The 19,302-nt window shown below is 44.0% G+C and overlaps 3 non-coding genes and 1 pseudogene across 3 annotated transcripts; all 4 read right to left on the bottom strand.

The window, feature by feature from the left end:
* Window positions 1-770: 770 nt before the first annotated feature.
* Window positions 771-934, bottom strand: LOC132134620 (U1 spliceosomal RNA). The gene has a single exon (XR_009429675.1). It is a non-coding gene; the product is annotated as a U1 spliceosomal RNA (small nuclear RNA).
* A 9,242-nt stretch (window positions 935-10,176) lies between these two features.
* Window positions 10,177-10,340, bottom strand: LOC132134633 (U1 spliceosomal RNA). Its single transcript, XR_009429688.1, has one exon. It is a non-coding gene; the product is annotated as a U1 spliceosomal RNA (small nuclear RNA).
* A 351-nt stretch (window positions 10,341-10,691) lies between these two features.
* On the bottom strand, window positions 10,692-10,868 carry LOC132134695 (U2 spliceosomal RNA; annotated as a pseudogene).
* Window positions 10,869-18,155: 7,287 nt separating this feature from the next.
* Window positions 18,156-18,319, bottom strand: LOC132134754 (U1 spliceosomal RNA). The gene has a single exon (XR_009429749.1). It is a non-coding gene; the product is annotated as a U1 spliceosomal RNA (small nuclear RNA).
* Window positions 18,320-19,302: the final 983 nt, after the last annotated feature.

Below are 19,302 nucleotides of genomic sequence, written 5' to 3'. Positions count from 1 at the left end.
CGATGCCGCTAAGACGCAGCGGGCAGGAAGCTGGACACGGCGATGCCCATCTCGGCTTTGGTAAGTCTGGGGGACCTAAAAACGCTGGGGGATGGTAGTACCCTTATGTAATGGGAATCCTTGGCTCGAGCCGAACCAGACGCAGGTCTCAGATTGGCTCGTCGCTCTGACAGAATTTTCGTGTATTTGGGATTTTGTCAAAAACCTTCTTTTGCAACCTAGCGCCAGGTATTTGGCCCAGTCCCACCCAAAGCAGCACAGAAAGCTTCTCTGGAGTCTGTCTGTCAATAATCATCCCAAAAAAGTGGAAATTTCCATTCACCTTGGCGAGGGGACCTCAAAACGTGCTAAGGTGGCTTGTCCGAGATGGCTCGAATGGCTATAACTCCAGGAAGGAATGAGATCCCTTCACCCAAATCGGCACACCTGTGCAGGGGCTCAGTCAGAGGCCAGGTGAAAAAGGGCGCTGCGACAGGCCACTCGGTGGCGCTGTAAGCGACAACAAAATTAATACCAATTGAAAAAGGACAATCAAACAACATGGAGACAGCTACAGCTAGGCTGCAGTCAGTCCAGTCGACTTTCAAAGTAAGGTCTGTGCTATATTCGAACTGAACCACCCACCAAGGTCCGATTTTTCAAGAGCGTAACTGACTTTGTTTCACAGGCGCACAACACATACCTCGCATGTGATAGAACTCCCCATTCTGAAATGCAAAAAAAAAAAAAACCTGGAAAAAACCTCTTCTCCTTTGTTTCACCAACAATTTCAGGGGAGAGCGCGAACGCAGTCCCCCACTACCATAAATTATGCAGTCGAGATTCCCGCATTTGGGGAATTCGCAGGGGTCAGCATGGCCGGAGTGCAATGGGCAAGCCTCGCCCTGGGTGAACCGCCTTCTTGATCATGGTGTCTCCCCTGCCAGGTAAGTATGAAGGCCCAGGCGGTCAGCCAGAGGTATGATTTGCGTCTCTACCGTCCACACCAACGGTTAGCCCCCCTCCAGGAAAGGAAGGATGGGTGGCTAACCGAAGGATTCCCAACGCCGGTTTTAGATGACTCTCTTTAACCAAACACACCTGATTCGGTGCATCACCTCGTCTGTGAAAGACCTCAGGTGGGTGCATCGTTCATGGAAGAGTCCAAGACCCCAGGAGGGCGCATCAGGAAAAAAGTTCGCAATACACCACAGCATGGCAGATCTCATTCCTTGTTGCAAATACAGTTGCTATATAATGAAAAGTGAGATACGCACCACATGTGGTGCATATGTGTGCCAAAATTCAACGCTCATTTTCATGCAAATTCTACAGTATTATCGGATAAAACTTACAAAAATGGATTCCTCTGAGTGCCCTGAGTACAGTACAACTGTTTTCTCTAGGCCTCATAAAAAAATTTTCTTCCGACTTCCACCCCCCTCGAGCTGCCTTCTCTAGCCGGGAAGTGTGCACCCTGGCCGGCATGGATGAGTAGGTACGAGGGGGGTGGATGGTACTATTTTTTTGCTAATATCTCCGCGAAGCGGTGGAACCCGGGGCTCAAATTCGGGGGATCCCTAGAGGGTCGAGGGGCCTACCGTATGCGACCACCCTCGAGTTCCTGGGTGGTCCAGTTCCTGAGTTATAATGGTTCAAATTCCACATTTTGGGGGGCCGTAACTCGGACCCCCGGGGTCATAGGGACATGGGGCTAGTGTCGTCGGATAGAGCTCTCAAAGGTCTAATTTTGACCAGATTTTGGTGTTGTATCTCCTCTTTTCGAGTGAGTTATGGCCGGTCAAATTTTGGGACTTTTTGCATTTGCGGGTCCATATCTCTGGCTCCCGGGGGTCTATCGACTTGGGGGAGGTGGCTTCAGACAGGGCCCTTTGAGGGCTATCAAGTCACCGAGTTTCAAGTTGCTAGGTCTCTTCCTTCCATTTGACTATCAAAAATGTGGGGGGCCATAAATTCGCCCCCCGGGGTGTTATGGATGGGGGGACAGCGGTGTTCGGTAGGCCTTCTGGAGGTCTTACTCCGTCCCGAGTTTTGTGCAGTTTGGCCCCGTTTTGGCCATTTTGACCCCCGGGGTCATAGGGACATGGGGCTAGTGTCGTCGGATAGACGGCCCCCTGGTCTGACTTTTTTCTATGCATATTTCTACAGTATAATGGGATAAAACTTACAAAAATGGATTCCCTGAGTGCCCTGAGTACAGTACAAGTGTTTTCTCTAGGCCTCATAAAAAAAATTTTCTTCCGACTTCCACCCCCCTTAAGCTGCCTTCTCTAGCCGGGGAGGGTGCACCCTGGCCGGCATGGATGAGTAGGTGTGAGGGGAAAATGAATGGGAAATAGACTGGTAAGGGACCAAGGTAATTTACAGTTTATTAGACTAAAAGTGGAATGAGAAATAGACTGGTAAGTGACCAAGAAAATAGTTCCATTTGTAGTTTCTTAGACTAGAGGTGGTATGAAAAATAGACTGGTAACTGAATCAAGGAAATAGTCATATTTGTAGTTTATCAGACTAGAAAATGAATGAGAAATAGACTGGTAGGTGACCAAGGAAATAGTACTATTTGTAGTTTATCAGACTAGAAGTTGAATGAGAAATAGACTGGTAAGTGATCCAAGGGAATAGTCCCATTTGTAGTTTATTAGACTAGAAAAAGAATGAAAAATAGACTGGTGAGTGAATCAAAGGAAAAGTCAAATTTGTAGTTTATTAAACTAGAAGTGTAATGAGAAATAGACTGCAAATTGTGCTCTCTAATGTATTAGACTCAAAGTTGTATTAACAGACTACAAATGGGACCTAAAAAGTTATATAAGTAACCAATGCTTGGGCAGTGTCCCTTGCATTCATCCTTTTGCTATTCATCCTTTAGTGTTTTAACAAAAGTAGATATGGCTTTGGACGACTGTCCCTTGTGCTTTCGTGGCTATAATCAGCTAAGCGCAAGCTTCTCCTATCCATTGCTTCTGGGAGAGCTTCTCACGGCGGTACCGGCAGCTGAGGAAGCGGTCAAATCCCACCCCCTCTAGGCAGGTTGCACGGGCAACACAGTCTGCTATCGGCCCTCAACAGCCCTGGGGAAGAGGAGTGCTCAGAGTCGCAGGTTGACAGACTAGATGAAGAGCCAGCCACCAGGCCTGAGGCAGAGCCAGCCACAGGACCCGAGGAGGAGGTCGCCGGGCCTTCAAAGAAGGCCCACTCCTCCGATGCACCATACCCCTTTCCGGACCACGTGCCAGCCCTAAGTGAGTATGACACTTGTCACTTTGATAACACCATACAATAACTTTCATTAATAAATCTCCTATTTGTAGATTATTAGACTAGAAGTTACCTGAGAAATAGACTGGTAAGTGAACCAAGGAAATAATCTCATTTGTTGTTCATTAGACTAGAAGTTGAATTAGAAATAGACTGGTAAGTGAACCAAGGAAATAGCCCCATTTATAGTTTGTTAGACTACAAGAGAAATGAGAAATAGACTGATAAGTGACCAAGGAAATAGTACCATTTGTAGTTTATTAGACTAGAAAATTATAGTAATATAATTTTACATATACACACACATATTATGTATGTATATATATATAAATATATATATATATATATATATATATATATATATATATATATATATATATATATATATATATATATATAAATTATAATTTAATTTAATTTAATTTAATTTAATTTAATTTAATTTAATTTAATTTAATTTAATAATAATAATGTTTGTTAGTGTTTACCTCTATGTTATCGACCTGACTCACCTGGTCCTTCTCTTGTGCTTTCTTTTTGCAGATCAGCTCATTGAGGAGTCCAGGGCCAACTGGGAGGGCATCAACCCCACTCCGAAATTAATAAATAATGTGTCCTCAAAGATTTTTAGAATAAAAATTTTTATTTCATACATGTCAGCTGGCCAGACCAATCTGGCCAGCTTGATGTTTTTGGACAACAGGGCAAAGGTCCGGTCCTGGCTGTCTTTTTTAAAGAAATGCAACATTGCAGAGCCAACTGTGCACCATTACCTAAAAAATGTGGCACAGTTCCTCAAATATCTTAATGAGACCCCGCCGCCCACATGCCGGCTCTCCCGTGTGGCTTTCATTGGGATTAGGAGGGAAATCCAGAACTTGACCCGCCCAGTAAAGCGCAGCGTGGCAGTCCACGAGCTGGCTGTAAAACAAGCCAAGGAGGCCCGCCTGATCCCTAAAGCCACACTGCGAGCTTGCCGGGACTCTGCCAAAAAAATTATTTCTGAGATTCTGGGTAAGTTTTTGAATCCTTTCTCCTCTCATTATTTGGCGATCAATGTGATCCTTTATGCTTCTCTTTTTTTCTGTGAAGATCGTCTGAAGACTAGTCCTGAGAAAAAGGACCAATGGTCTTTTTATGGACACCTCACCACTTACTGGGCCAGCATTTATGGTCACCGTGGAGGGGTGTTCCAAAATGTAACAATTAAAGAGGTGGAAGATGCCCGTGCGACAGCTACAGAAGGCCACTTTGTCATTAATGTGAGTGGTTCTCTTTCTCTCTGTCTCTCGTTGTCCACATGGTTTTCTTTAAAATAAAACTCAGCTTATGCCACTTCTCACTGTTTCTAAAGATATCAGCCCACAAGACCAACCAGGCCTTTGGTGCAGCCGAGCTGGCCCTGGACCAGGAGGAGTATGGGTGGTTTGAGGAATTCCTTTCACTCCGGTCCAACTTGGTAGGGGGACGAGTTGCAAACTACTTCTTCTTTACCTCAAAGGCCAGCTCCTGCAAAAACTTGAACAAGTATTTTCAGGATGCGTGGGCGAGCATGGGGTTACCAGGCACACCCACATTTACTGATGTGAGGACTGCCATCGCCACCCATGTAAGCATTCCTGTACTTGTCCCGGCTTTATGAGTTTCTGGTGTGTTTTTTTCTAACTCTTTGCCTATGCTGTTCTCTCTCCAAAAAGGCAAAGAACACTCACTGCCCGGAAGATAGGCACAAAGTGGCACAGTTCATGTGCCACGACACCACCACAGCTGACAGGTTTTATGCCCTCAACCTTAATGCAAAGCAGGCAGCAGAACACCGTCGCCTCTTTGATACAGCTGTGGTGGGTGAGGAAGCTGATAGTCCAAGGCAGCAAGGTGCCAAGAGAAGAAAGACGACAAAACCCCACAAGATGCCAGCTGAGGAAAAGTCCTCATCCACCAGCCCAACGCTCTCCGACAGCCCTCCCGATGCCGAAGAAGGCCAGAAGTCTGGGAAATCTGCTTCAGTAAGTACAATTTCCCATGGATTGGTTTAACTGTTTGTGACAAGTAGACATGTTCACTAACACTCTGCCTTTCTTATTATTTCTATAAGGAAAGAAGCACATTAATGAAGATGGTCCTCAGACGCAGACTGATGGTGAAGAACTCCCCACTTAAATCACCACAGGAAATAGCGTCTAAAAAGCTGGTGCAGCAAGTAAAAAAAGAGACTGGAGAAATTTAAAAAAAAATCCCGTAAATAATTTATGTAGCTATTTAAATTGTTTGTTTTGATGTTTTTTATGATAATTGTTCTACTCCTTTTATTTCTACGATAAAAAAGTAAGGTTATCTTTTTATTTGTTTTGATAGCCTGTTCCATTTTTCTTTTTTCTTTTTTTTGTAAATAGTTATAGTTAAGGTTAATATCAGTTTGCTCTGAATCTTTCTGAACATGTTTATTTATTTATTTTATTTTTCTTATATAATGCATGTTTCCTATTATACTTTTTATATATTGTGTTTTTTTGTACAGAACTTTGAGGCATTTTTGATTTTGACTTTACAATGTCTGCAAAACAAAAAGTTCAATAAATATTTGAAATTGAATTAAGGTGTCATTACTTTACACACACTCACACACACTCACACACACACACACACACACACACACACACACAAATATATATTACATGTAATAAAAATAATTTAAACATTTATATATTGTGTGTGTAAATAAAAAGGTATATGTAATGAATACATAATAAATATATAGTATTTCTATACATAAAATGTTTAATAAAAACATATTTTACTATATTTTGAATAACTTGAAATTAGGATGTTTTCACATAAATACACTTCTATTTCAAATGTATTCAGGCCGATCATCATAACCAGTTAAACTGATTATTAGACTAGAAGTTGAATGAGAAATAGACTGAAATAGTGAAATGTATTGTTTATTAGACTAGAAAAGGAATGAGAAATAGACTGGTAAGTGACCAAGGAAATAGTACTTTTTGTAGTTTATTAGACTAAAAGTTTTGAATAAGAAATAGACTGGCAAGGGATCAAGGAAATAGTGCCATATGTAGTTTATTAGACTATAAAATTAATGAGAAATAGACTGGCAAGTGATCCATGAAATAGTGCCATATGTTTTCACATTAATACACTTCTATTTCAAATTTATTCAGGCCGATCATCATCACCAGTTAAACTGATTATTAAACTAGAAGTTGAATGAGAAATAGACTGAAATAGTGAAATGTATTGTTTATTAGACTAGAAAAGGAATGAGAAATAGACTGGTAAGTGACCAAGGAAACAGTACTTTTTGTAGTTTATTAGACTAAAAGTTTTGAATAAGAAATAGACTGGCAAGTGATCAAGGAAATAGTGCCATATGTAGTTTATTAGAATATGAAATGAATGAGAAATAGACTGGCAAGTGATCCATGAAATAGTGCCATATGTTTTCACATTAATACACTTCTATTTCAAATGTATTCAGGCCGATCATCATAACCAGGTAAACTGATTATTAGACTAGAAGTTGAATGAGAAATAGACTGAAATAGTGAAATGTATTGTTTATTAGACTAGAAAAGGAATGAGAAATAGTCTGGTAAGTGACCAAGGACATAGTACTTTTTGTAGCTTATTAGACTAAAAGTTTGAATAAGAAATACACTGGCAAGTGATCAAGGAAATAGTGCCATATGTAGTTTATTAGACTAGAAAATTAATGAGAAATAGACTGGCAAGTGATCCATGAAATATTGCCATAGGTAGTTCATTAGACTATGAGTGGAATGAGAAATTGACTGGTCAGTGACCAAGGAAATAGTCCCATTTCAAGTTGTTTGGACTAAAAGTGGAATGAGAAATACACTGCAAAGTGTGCACTCTTGTTTTATAAAACGTATTTTACAATACATTATGGATAAATTGGAATTAGGAAGATTTCAAATAAAGTAACTGTTAAGTGACTAATGAAATAGCCCCATGTGTAGTTCATTAGACTAGAAGTGATTTGAGAAATAGACTGACAATAAAAAAATATTGCTATTTAATATACTGCAAGACTTGCAACATTTGTGGTGCAAATTAACCAAAATCCGACAGTTTTTTCTATGCATATTTCTACAGTATTATGGGATAAAACTTACAAAAATGGATTCCTCTGAGTGCCCTGAGTACAGTACAACTGTTTTCTCTAGGCCTCATAAAAAAAATTTTCTTCCGACTTCCACCCCCCTCGAGCTGCCTTCTCTAGCCGGGGAGGGTGCACCCTGGCCGGCATGGATGAGTAGGTGCGAGGGGGGTGGATGGTACTATTTTCTTGCTAATATCTCCGCGAAGCGGTGGACCCCGGGGCTGAAATTACCTACCGTATGCGACCACCCTCGAGTTCCTGGGTGGTCCGGTTCCTGAGTTATAACGGTTCAAATCCCACATTTTGGGGGGCCGTAACTCGGACGCCCGGGGTCATAGGAACATGGGGCTGGTGTCGTCGGATAGAGCTCCCAAAGGTCTAATTTTGACCAGAGTTTGGTGTTGTTTCCCTTCTTTCCGAGTGAGTTATGGCCGGTCAAATTTTGGGACTTTTTGCATTTGCGGGTCCATATCTCTGGCCCCCGGGGGTCTATCGACTTGGGGGAGGTGGCTTCAGAGAGGGCCCTTCGAGGGCTATCAAGTCACCAAGTTTCAAGTCGCTAGAACTCTTCCTTCCATTTGACTATCAAAAATGTGGGGAGCCATAACTCCGCCCCCGGGGTGTTATGGATGGCGGGGCAGCGGTGTTCGGTAGGCCTTCTGGAGTTCTTACTCTGACCCGAGTTTGGTGCAGTTTGGCCCCGTTTTGGCGGAGTTACAGCTTGGCAAAGTCTGTGACATTTTGGTTAACATTCACCACAATTTTGGATATGTCCGCAAATGTTCCGGATGTGATCCGTGGTCATTCCGTGAATATAATGGTCAAATGGACAAATAGTGGGTTCGTGGGACCCAGGGTGGGGGTCCGCAAGTGGTCCGCAGATGATCCGCAGTCATTGTGTGAACATAATGGTCAAATGGACAAATAGTGGGTTCGTGGGACCCAGGGTGGGGGTCCGCAAGTGGTCCGCAGATGATCCGCAGTCATTGTGTGAATATAATGGTCAAATGGACATATACGGGGTTCGTGGGACCCAGGGTGGGGGTCCGCAAGGGGTCTGCAGATGATCCGCAGTCATTGTGTGAATATAATGGTCAAATGGACAAATAATGGGTTCGTGGGACCCGGGTTGGGGGTCCGACGGGGGTCCGCATCGGTTCCGTGGTCATTCTGTAACTTTAAAGGTCAAATGGACAAATATAGGTTTCGTGGCCAAAAAAATCGTACACCCCCCATTCGGGTAAATGCCACTGTTTTAAACCTGAGGTGTACTGCTCCGTGCGCCACCCTGTGGAGAAGTGCTGAATGGCATGTAGGGGCCTCAAATCTGGGTGGGCTTCCGCGGGGCCCCTCGGGGGTCCAGATCCTCCTGCGCCGGTCAGGGGTCTCCCGTGGGCCGGCGCGGTCCAGCAGACATCGACGCCGCGTCCGTCAAAAATTTTTTGGGGTCAGCGCGCAGGTCCCCTTAACCCACGTACACGAGCCCTCAAACTTATACCTGAATGGACGCTCCAAAAAAAAAGGACTTTCTGGAGAAGTCAAGACTTGACATCCCTAGGAGCTTGCCATTCACCTCTTTAAAACAAAAGCGCACGCTGTGGTGCCTCCGCACGCCGGCACGGGCAGCCGACATGATGGAGGCACCAACAGCCTAGAAACTTAAAACAACAATAAATACAATAATAAATAACCAAATAAATAATTAAAAGACCTTACCTTAAAACGTGTTGGAGCCCGAAGCAGCAGAGTTCAATGTACCTCTCGAAGTTGTGTGACTCAAGATATAAAAAGATCTCGAGTCAGGAAACCTCCAAGAGGCGATCGCAGTCTAAACCGTCTGACAAGGTACGTGATCTTAGCCAAAAGGCCGAGAAGCGATGCCGCTAAGACGCAGCGGGCAGGAAGCCGGACACGGCGATGCCCATCTCGGCTTTGGTAAGTCTGGGGGACCTAAAAATGCTGGGGGATGGTAGTACCCTCCCCTGTCTGCAACGTCACCGGGACTCGTCACGCTCGGCCTGACGCTGGCACTGCAGCGACGGAAAGTACGGCATCGCTCGTAACTCCCAAACGGTTCGTCGCAGAGCCACGTGCCTTATGTAATGGGAATCCTTGGCTCGAGCCGAACCAGACGCAGGTCTCAGATTGGCTCGTCGCTCTGACAAAATTTTTGGGTATTTGGGATTTTGTCGAAAACCTTCTTTTGCAACCTAGCACCAGGTATTTGGCCCAGTCCCACCCAAAGCAGCACAGAAAGCTTCTCTGGAGTCTGCCTGTCAATAATCATCCCAAAAAAGTGGAAATTTCCATTCACCTTGGCGAGGGGACCTCAAAACGTGCTAACGTGGCGTGTCCGAGATGGCTCGAATGGCTATAACTCCAGGAAGGAATGAGATCCCTTCACCCAAATCGGCACACCTGTGCAGGGGCTCAGTCAGAAGCAAGGTGAAAAAGGGCGCTGCGACAGGCCACTCGGTGGCGCTGTAAGCGACAACAAAATTAATACCAATTGAAAAAGGACAACCAAACAACATGGAGACAGCTACAGCTAGGCTGCAGTCAGTCCAATGGACTTTCAAAGTAAGGTCTGTGCTATATTCGAACTGAACCACCCACCAGGGTCCGATTTTTCAAGAGCGTAAAAATCGGTGAAAGCGTTGTTTCACAGGCACACAACACATACCTCGCATGTGACAGAACTCCCCATTCTGAAACGCAAAAAAAAAAAAAACCTGGAAAAAACCTCTTCTGCTTTGTTTCACCAACAATTTCAGGGGAGAGCACGAACGCAGTCCCCCACTACCATAAATTATGCAGTCGAGATTCCCGCATTTGGGGAATTCGCAGGGGTCAGCATGGCCGGAGTGCAATGGGCAAGCCTCGCCCTGGGTGAACCGCCTTCTTGATCATGGTGTCTCCCCTGCCAGGTTAGTATGAAGGCCCAGGCGGTCAGCCAGAGGTACGATTTGCGTCTCTACCGTCCACACCAACGGTTAGCCCCCCTCCAGGAAAGGAAGGACGGGTGCCTTCCATTACTGGCCTGGAAACTGCCAAGCTCATGGGCCGGTGCTTCCCAACGCCGGTTTTAGATGACTCTCTTTAACCAAACACACCTGATTCGATGCATCACCTCGTCTGTGAAAGACCTCAGGTGGGTGCATCGTTCGTGGAAGAGTCCAAGACCCCAGGAGGGTGCATCAGGAAAAAAGTTCGCAATACACCACAGCATGGCAGATCTCATTCCTTGTTCTGCTATTCGACACAATAAACGGCAATCCCCAAAAAGGGAAAGCACACCGTTCCTGGAGACACTGCAATACCAGGCCGATGCTTGGAGTGGACGGAGCAAGCCCCGGCTCCAGCTCCGTGATCTAAAAATCCATTTAATATGTAGTCCCCGGATGGGGGACGTATCAGATATTAAACTGATAAGAACAGATTTTTTTTCTTTCAAAAAAGTTTTATTGTCACGAGTTACATTTTTTCCATTTGCATTTTTACTTTCACACACATTTTTCTTTTCAAGCACACATTAAAACAAGCCATATAATATATAATAAATACACATGGTAAAATGAAAGAAACAATCATTGTTAAAAAACATTTGATTAAAACCACAGTGTTTTGCTTGTTTTTAAAAGGCCATATTTGGGGTGTGTTTAAAAGGTGCGATTGGTTTCAAAAGTAAAATACATATTTAAAAAAGCAAACAAGCCTCATATGCATGTTAATAAAACCAATTTTATTGATAAAACACAATAAAAACCAATTTATTGGATAAAAACCAATAAAAAAAAACATCTGTTGTGCAAGACCGGGGGTGAGTCCTTATCAAGTCGGTCTTCACCCCACTCTCCAGAACAGGGACATGAGATGCTACTTTACGGGCTCAGTGGAGATCCCCTCTCCTCCGGCCCGCTGGCCCGCTGTTCCCGTAGCCAGAATGGTGAGGGTGCATCTACGGGCAGCCAGGGTCGGTGCCTGCCGGGACCCTCTCTGTGCGACCCTGGCCCCCCCGTCCGAATATCGTCGTCCGGTACCCCTGCAGCATTGATGTTACCTTTAGCTCGCATGCATGGAGGGTTACCGTAATGCGCTTCCCCACCAGCAGGTTTCTGGTGGCCCAGATGGCATCCTTGATGACGTTGAGGGTGAGCTAGAGCGAGGTAAATATCTGTGCCGTCAAGTCCTTCAAGCCCCGGCCCACCCCAAGGATGGCGAGCTGGTACCCGAACTGGGCCCCACCTGCTGGTAGGCACGGGAAATACAGGGGGCCGGTCTTGGCCCACAGGACCCGCGCAGTGCTGCAGTCCCAGAGCAGGTGGTGGACGGTCTCCGGGGAATTGCAGCCGGACCGAGGGCAGATGGGGTTTTTGGCCATGCCTCTGGAGTGCATAACCGCCCTGACCGGGAGGATCTCATGAGCCACCATCCACGATAAGTCCTTGTGCCTTTTCTGGAGAGCAGGGTGAGCCGCATTCCGCCAAACTTGTTTGGCCTCACTTAGTGTGAGGCCCGGAACTGGACTCACCGGTTCCCGGTCCTGCACAACAGAAATGAGAGACTTGTGTTTAGTTAAAATGGTGACATCTTCCCTCTCTAAAAGGTATTTCTTTAAAAACTTTTTTATAAAACTGTACTCTTTAGGCAAGTTAAAAGACACTGGGGTTTTCAAATCTACTGGTAAAATTTTCAAAGTTCTTAGGTAAGACCCCATCCAAAATCGCGCCATTGCAGCCGTCTTGTTTTCTTTGGATGGGGTCATGGCATAACTGATGTGCAGGGCGGTGAAGCAGCTGCCTAAAAACAGGTGGGGGTCTGGGAGGCCTTTTCCACCGTTCTCTGGCCTTTTCTTGACTGTCTCCCTCTTCAGGCGCTCCCACTTGGACCCCCACAGGAAGTAAAACACCGCCCTCTCCAGTTTCACCAGGAACTGCCGAGGGGGGCTAAAAACAGAACAAACAAGTAAAATCAGAGGTAAAATCACAGATTTAAAAATTAAAATTTTACCTTCAATCGTCAACTGTCTTAGTCCCCAAAACTCTAGTCTTTTCCTAACTTTCCCTAGCAAGTCAGTCCAGCTTTCCCGTCCTCCACCCTCTTTATCAAATTTAACACCTAAAATTTTAAAATCGTTGTCTTTAAAAACCAAATCAAGTCCTCCTGTGTCCACGTCCCCCCACGGCCCGAAGAGCTGGGCCTCAGACTTGTTTCTATTGAGTTTGGCGCCCGAGGCCCGACCGTACCAGTCAGTCAAGTCCAGTGCTCTTCGTATAGATAAAATGTCTGTGGTTAAAAGAGTAACATCGTCCATGTATAAGGCACAAGTCGCTGTCAGTCCACCCGTCCCAGGAACGTCCAGTCCTTTGATCCATTTATCCTTTCTCAAGATCTGTGCCAGTGGCTCGATACAAGCCACAAACAGGAGAGGAGATAAAGGACATCCCTGACGGACACCACTGTGTATGTTCACAGTTTTGGAAAGATGCCCGTTTACAAGGAATTTGCTGACTAGTCCCTTGTACAGCAGTCCCACCCAGGCTACAAACCTCTTTGGAAAACCCATTTTTTGCAGTACCTGAAAAAGGTACTGGTGCGAGACTCGGTCAAATGCTTTTTCAAAGTCTAAATTTAGGACTACTAGCCGAATATTTCTGTCTCTCGCATAACAGATGGCGTCTCTGATCAGCACTAGGCTGTCTGTTATCTTTCTTCCGGGCACAGAACAAGCTTGATCCGGGTGAATCACGTCCTCTAAAGCCATTGACATGCGTGTTGCTAAAATTTTGCTAAAAAGTTTATAATCAAAATTTAAAAGTGTTATGGGTCTCCAGTTTTTTAAGTCAGTCCGGTCACCTTTTTTGTGAAGTAAATAAACTATCCCTATTCTAAAACTGTCTGGAAGTCTGTCGAGGGTCTCAAACTCTTTAAAAACTGTCAAAAGCTCTTGTCCTAAAATGTCCCAAAATGTTAGATAAAACTCTAGGGGAAGTCCATCCACTCCTGGGGACTTCCCCTTCTTAAAACCTCCAAGAGCTTTTTGGATTTCTAAGATGTTAAAATCTTGGGTTAAAATCTCATTTTGACAGTCAACCCTTTCCTCAATAAAATTTAAAACTTCTTTTGCAGTGTCAAAGTGTACCTTTTTAAAACTATATAATGCCCCATAAAATTTTTCCACATCCTCTAAAATCTCTTTTGTTGTGTTAACCTCCCTATCCCCTGTTTTAACCCTGGTTAACCCCCCACCCCTTGTTATTATTTTCTTAAAAAAATATCTGGTACACTTTTCGCCTTCTTCTATTTCTCTCTCTTTACTTCTTAAAAGGACCCCTTTACTTTCTATATTGGCTAAAACTGACATTTCTTTTTTTACTTCCTGAATTTCCTCGTTAAAATCAAAACCATTATTTAAAAGATTAAAATACCTTTGTAGTCTTTTCTGGAACCCCAACATGCGTTTCTTTTCCCTACTCTTCTTTTCTTTCCCTATCTTTCTAAAAAACTGTCTTGTCCGGTCCTTTACCATCTCCCACCACTGTGCACGTGTATCGTAAAAGTCTTGGAGGTTCTGCCACTGGCTGAACTGTTCCCTATATCCTAAAACTATATCCTTGTCTTCCAACAGGGAACAGTTCAGCTTCCACAGCCCTCCCCCTACCGTCACACCCATGGGCAGTGAAAGGGTGCAAGACAGCATCATGTGATCAGAGAAAAAGAGGGGGGTTAATGTAGCATCGGTCGGCGGGCAGTCCCTTGTAAAAACGTAGTCGATTCGAGAGGCTTTGGTACCATCACCACTGAACCAGGTGAAGCCCTCCTCTCTTTGATGCAAAATTTTAAAACAGTCGACTAAATTAAAATCTCTGACTAAACCCTGCAATAAAACCGACGTTTTGTCCACTCTAAAATCCTCCCCTACCCTTTTCCTGTCTGTTTTGGATAAAACACAATTAAAATCCCCTGCTACCATTAGGGGGGCCCTACCTAGCATGTGGGGTTGCAAGTCTTCTAAAAGCTCATATCTTTCATTCTTTTCCGTAAAACCATATACATTAAGAACATTAAAATCCCTGTCTAAAAAGGTCAGATTTACTAAAAGTGCCCGGCCTTGCCTCACCACAGTGCTGCCCTTCACCAAGATGTTAGGATTATTAATTAAAACCGCAACTCCGTCATTTTTGTTTTGTTTTTGGCAGTCTCTGTAGAGGTGGTTTGTTTCTCCACAAATATTGCACCGTCTGCCATTGGTACAATCATCAAACTGTGACCAATTTCTCTACACTTCCCACATACTAACTCTTGGCATGCTTCAGCGAGATGACCAAACCTGCAACCCTTCCTGCAGAGTTTGGTATGTAGCCTCTGTTCTCTCCGAGCACAATCATGGAAGGCAGATGTTTCAGGCCCTGGTAGCCCCCAGCGTCTTCCCATTGTTTAATGGGAATTCGCCAGAAGCATGTCCAAATGCCATCTTCATCTAACACTTTGACAGGCTGGCCTCGAACAGTGCAAAATCTACCCAACCAAACATAAATATCATCTCCAGTCACTGTTTCATTGAACATTCTTACAATCACAGTTTTAAGTGTGTTATCAGAAAGTTTCTCGACAGTGAACATGGAGAACTGGGCTTTAACCCTCTGGAGTCTAAGGGTATTTTTGGGGCCTGGAGAAGTTTTGTCATGCCTTGACATTTGTGCTTTTTTCAGTTTCTTATAAATATCTAAATGGGTAAAGACTAATCTCACTGTAATCAGCACAAACTGGGCTGTAATAATATGTGAAATGCATGTATGAACATGATTGTGTTTTTGAGAAAAAAAATATTATGCGTGGTTAGTGAAAAACTAAAAATGTTAAAACACTTGAATAAGGCAAAAAAACACATAAAGAACAATGGTTCCCGGGATTTTTGAGAACTGGAGCTTGTAGCCTAGAATTTTTCTTTCTAAATGATGTGAAAATCATCTTGTTTACTCACTCACAGAAAACAATATATTGCTTAAAATTTTCTAAGACACTTTTTGTTGGTAAAAGTCAAATGCGAGTAGGCGTCAACTACCATGAATATCATTGTGATTTACACCTGAGAAGACAAAGGCCTGCATAATGAGCTGCATAATGAGCCTCTCAGTCATCTGTGCCACTGTGAGTGAGAAGTTACAAGAGAGAATGTGAGAACAAAATAAATCTATATAATTTTATGTTTGTAGTTTATTAAGAATATATTTAATTATCCCACAACATAATTTAATATCCACTTGGGGGAGCAGTTAAACAGTTTATTAGAAACAATCAAAGCTGACTTTTAAACAAATTGTTTGGCATGCTTACTCCAGTCACACAATCCTTCAGAAATCCTTTTAACAATCTTATTTTCTACAAAAAAAAAAAAAAAACGTTTGTTGTTATTATTATCATCATTATTATTAATGTTGAAAAGAGCTGAGAATATTTTTCTGGGTTTTTAGGGGGAATAAATGGAAAGAAAAGCATTGTTTTTACATTTGTTACAGTTATCTATTTGTTACATTTATATTATTTACATCAAGCTTTCGAAGGGTATAGTGTTGTATATTGTTATTGAAACTTCATAATGTTTCACTTGATTATATATTTAGTCAGGAATTATAGTTCGGAAAAAGTCTAACTAGTAAAACGTTTACACGTTATGTGAAAACTAGTACAAGTATATAAATAAATAAAAAGAGACTTACTCGTGTTTATGATCTCTGCTGAATAAAGTGCTTCATTCTTTTTTTCTGAGGAAATCCATTTCTCAAATCCTCAACCACATCACATCTTTTTGGGGTGAATTATGTGTTATTCCTATCATCGCGAAGCAAACAGTAAAATAAAAAAAACTTGAACAGTCTGGCTGCTTTTTCTTCTGTGTGGGCGTATTCAAGCTGCGCGCTTCAGTTTGAATCTGAATAGCGCGTTCAGCGCGGGGGCGTGGTCACATTAGATATAATGAAGGGAGACATGAAAAACAGACATCGCGTTGTTTTCATATGGATTACTTTATCACAGAATATCTGTTTTCGGCGGCACTTGTTTAGTTTAAAAATAGACATGTCAAGCTTTCTATAGATATCTCTCTCATGTATTTTCGTTGAGTATTCACGGAGTTACAGTTCATTTAAATGACGTGTTTGTAAAAGAAGATCAGCGCAGACAAAGGCTGCAGACAGCGCACCTTGTTTGTTATCTTTATTTTATAAGTGCACAAAGTTTTGTTGTTATTATGTATGTATCCAAAAAAAAGTAGACCCTTTACAGATTCGATTGATGTATTGCTCTTATCTGTACGATTAAAACTGAAAGTGTAATTTAAGTTCTTTTCGGGGTTATCAGGAGAAAATGACTCAAAACGCGTATCCGCGTTAATCGACTTGATAGGGTTAACTGAATCAAACCTTTGCCAAAAGTCATTAAGCAGGGAAGCGGTTTGTTTAATTTGATTAAACATCAAATCCTTTGTTCAAGGGCAGAGTCATCAAACAATTCAGGTCGTCAGATCTAAAAGCTAAGGTCTTTTGGATCAGCTTGCTGGAAAAGTCCATACGGGACATTCCAAGGAGCTTCCCCTCAACCTGCCTGAATAAAAAACGCACGCTGTGGTGCTAAAAACTTAAAACAACAATAAATACAATAATAAATAACCAAATAAATAATTAAAAGACCTTACCTTAAAACTTGTTTTAGCCCGAAGCAGCAGAGTTCAATGTACATGTACCTCTCGAAGTTGTGTGACTCAAGATATAAAAAGATCTCTAGTCAGGAAACCTCCAAGAGGCGATCGCAGTCTCAACCGTCCGACAAGATACGTGATCTTAGCCAAAAGGCCGAGAAGCGATGCCGCTAAGACGCAGCGGGGAGGAAGCCGGACACGGCGATGCCCATCTCGGCTTTGGTAAGTCTGGGGGGCCTAAAAACGCTGGGGGATGGTAGTACCCTCCCCTGTCTGCAACGTCACCGGGCCTCGTCACGCTCGGCCTGACGCTGGCACTGCAGCGACGGAAAGTACGGCATCGCTCGTAATTCCCAAACGGTTCGTCGCAGAGCCACGTGCCTTATGTCATGGGAATCCTTGGCTCGAGCCGAACCAGACGCAGGTCTCAGATTGGCTCGTCGCTCTGACAAAATTTTCGGGTATTTGGGATTTTGTCAAAAACCTTCTTTTGCAACCTAGCGCCAGGTATTTGGCCCAGTCCCACCCAAAGCAGCACAGAAAGCTTCTTTGGAGTCTGCCTGTCAATAATCATCCCAAAAAAGTGGAAATTTCCATTCACCTTGGCGAGGGGACCTCAAAACGTGCTAAGGTGGCGTGTCTGAGATGGCTCGAATGGCTATAACTCCAGGAAGGAATGAGATCCCTTCACCCAAATCGGCACACCTGTGCAGGGGCTCAGTCAGAGGCCAGGTAAAAAAAGGGCGCTGCGACAGGCCACTCGGTGGCGCTGTAAGCGACAACAAAACTAATACCAATTGAAAAAGGACAACCAAACAACATGGAGACAGCTACAGCTAGGCTGCAGTCAGTCCAATCGACTTTCAAAGTAAGGTCTGTGCTATATTCGAACTGAACCACCCACCAGGGTCCGATTTTTCAAGAGCGTAACTGACTTTGTTTCACAGGCGCACAACACATACCTCGCATGTGACAGAACTCCCCATTCTGAAACGCAAAAAAAAACGCAAAACGCAAAAAAAAACCTCTTCTGCTTTGTTTCACCAACAATTTCAGGGGAGAGCGCGAACGCAGTCCCCCACTACCATAAATTATGCAGTCGAGATTCCCGCATTTGGGGAATTCGCAGGGGTCAGCATGGCCGGAGTGCAAAGGGCAAGCCTCGCCCTGGGTGAACCGCCTTCTTGATCATGGTGTCTCCCCTGCCAGGTAAGTATGAAGGCCCAGGCGGTCAGCCAGAGGTATGATTTACGTCTCTACCGTCCACACCAACGGTTAGCCCCCCTCCAGGAAAGGAAGGATGGGTGCCTTCCGTTACTGGCCTGGAAACTGCCAAGCTCATGGGCCGGGGCTTCCCAACGCCGGTTTTAGATGACTCTCTTTAACCAAACACACCTGATTCGGTGCATCACCTCGTCTGTGAAAGACCTCAGGTGGGTGCATCGTTCATGGAAGAGTCCAAGACCCCAGGAGGGCGCATCAGGAAAAAAGTTCGCAATACACCACAGCATGGCAGATCTCATTCCTTGTTGCAAATACAGTTGCTATTTAATGAAAAGTGAGATACGCACCACATGTGGTGCACATGTGTGCCAAAATTCAACGCTCATTTTTGTAAGGGATAAAACTTACAAAAATAGATTCCTCTGAGTGCCCTGAGTACAGTACAACTGTTTTCTCTAGGCCTCATAAAAAAATTTCTTCCGACTTCCACCCCCCTCGAGCTGCCTTTTCTAGCCAGGGAGCATGCACCCTGGCCGGCATGGATGAGTAGGTACGAGGGGGTGGATGGTACTATTTTTTTGCTAATATCTCCGCGAAGCAGTGGAACCCGGGGCTGAAATTCGGGGGATCCTTAGAGGGTCGAGAGGCCTACCGTATGCAACCACCCTCGAGTTTCTGGGTGGTCCAGTTCCTGAGTTATAATGGTTCAAATTCCACATTTTGGGGGGCCGTAACTCGGACCCCCAGGGTCATAGGGACATAGGGCTAGTGTCGTCGGATAGAGCTCCCAAAGGTCTAATTTTGACCAGAGTTTGGTGTTGTTTCTCCTCTTTTCGAGTGAGTTATGGCCAGTCAAATTTTGGGACTTTTTGCATTTGCGGGTCCATATCTCTGGCTCCCGGGGGTCTATCGACTTGGGGGAGGTGGCTTCAGAGAGGGCCCTTTGAGGGCTATCAAGTCACCGAGTTTCAAGTTG

Source organism: Carassius carassius, unplaced genomic scaffold (assembly GCF_963082965.1).
Source record: "Carassius carassius unplaced genomic scaffold, fCarCar2.1 SCAFFOLD_61, whole genome shotgun sequence".
In the NCBI taxonomy this organism is placed as follows: domain Eukaryota; kingdom Metazoa; phylum Chordata; class Actinopteri; order Cypriniformes; family Cyprinidae; genus Carassius; species Carassius carassius.
Note: the sequence above shows the minus strand (reverse complement) of the source record. Positions and strands in the feature narration are given on the sequence as shown.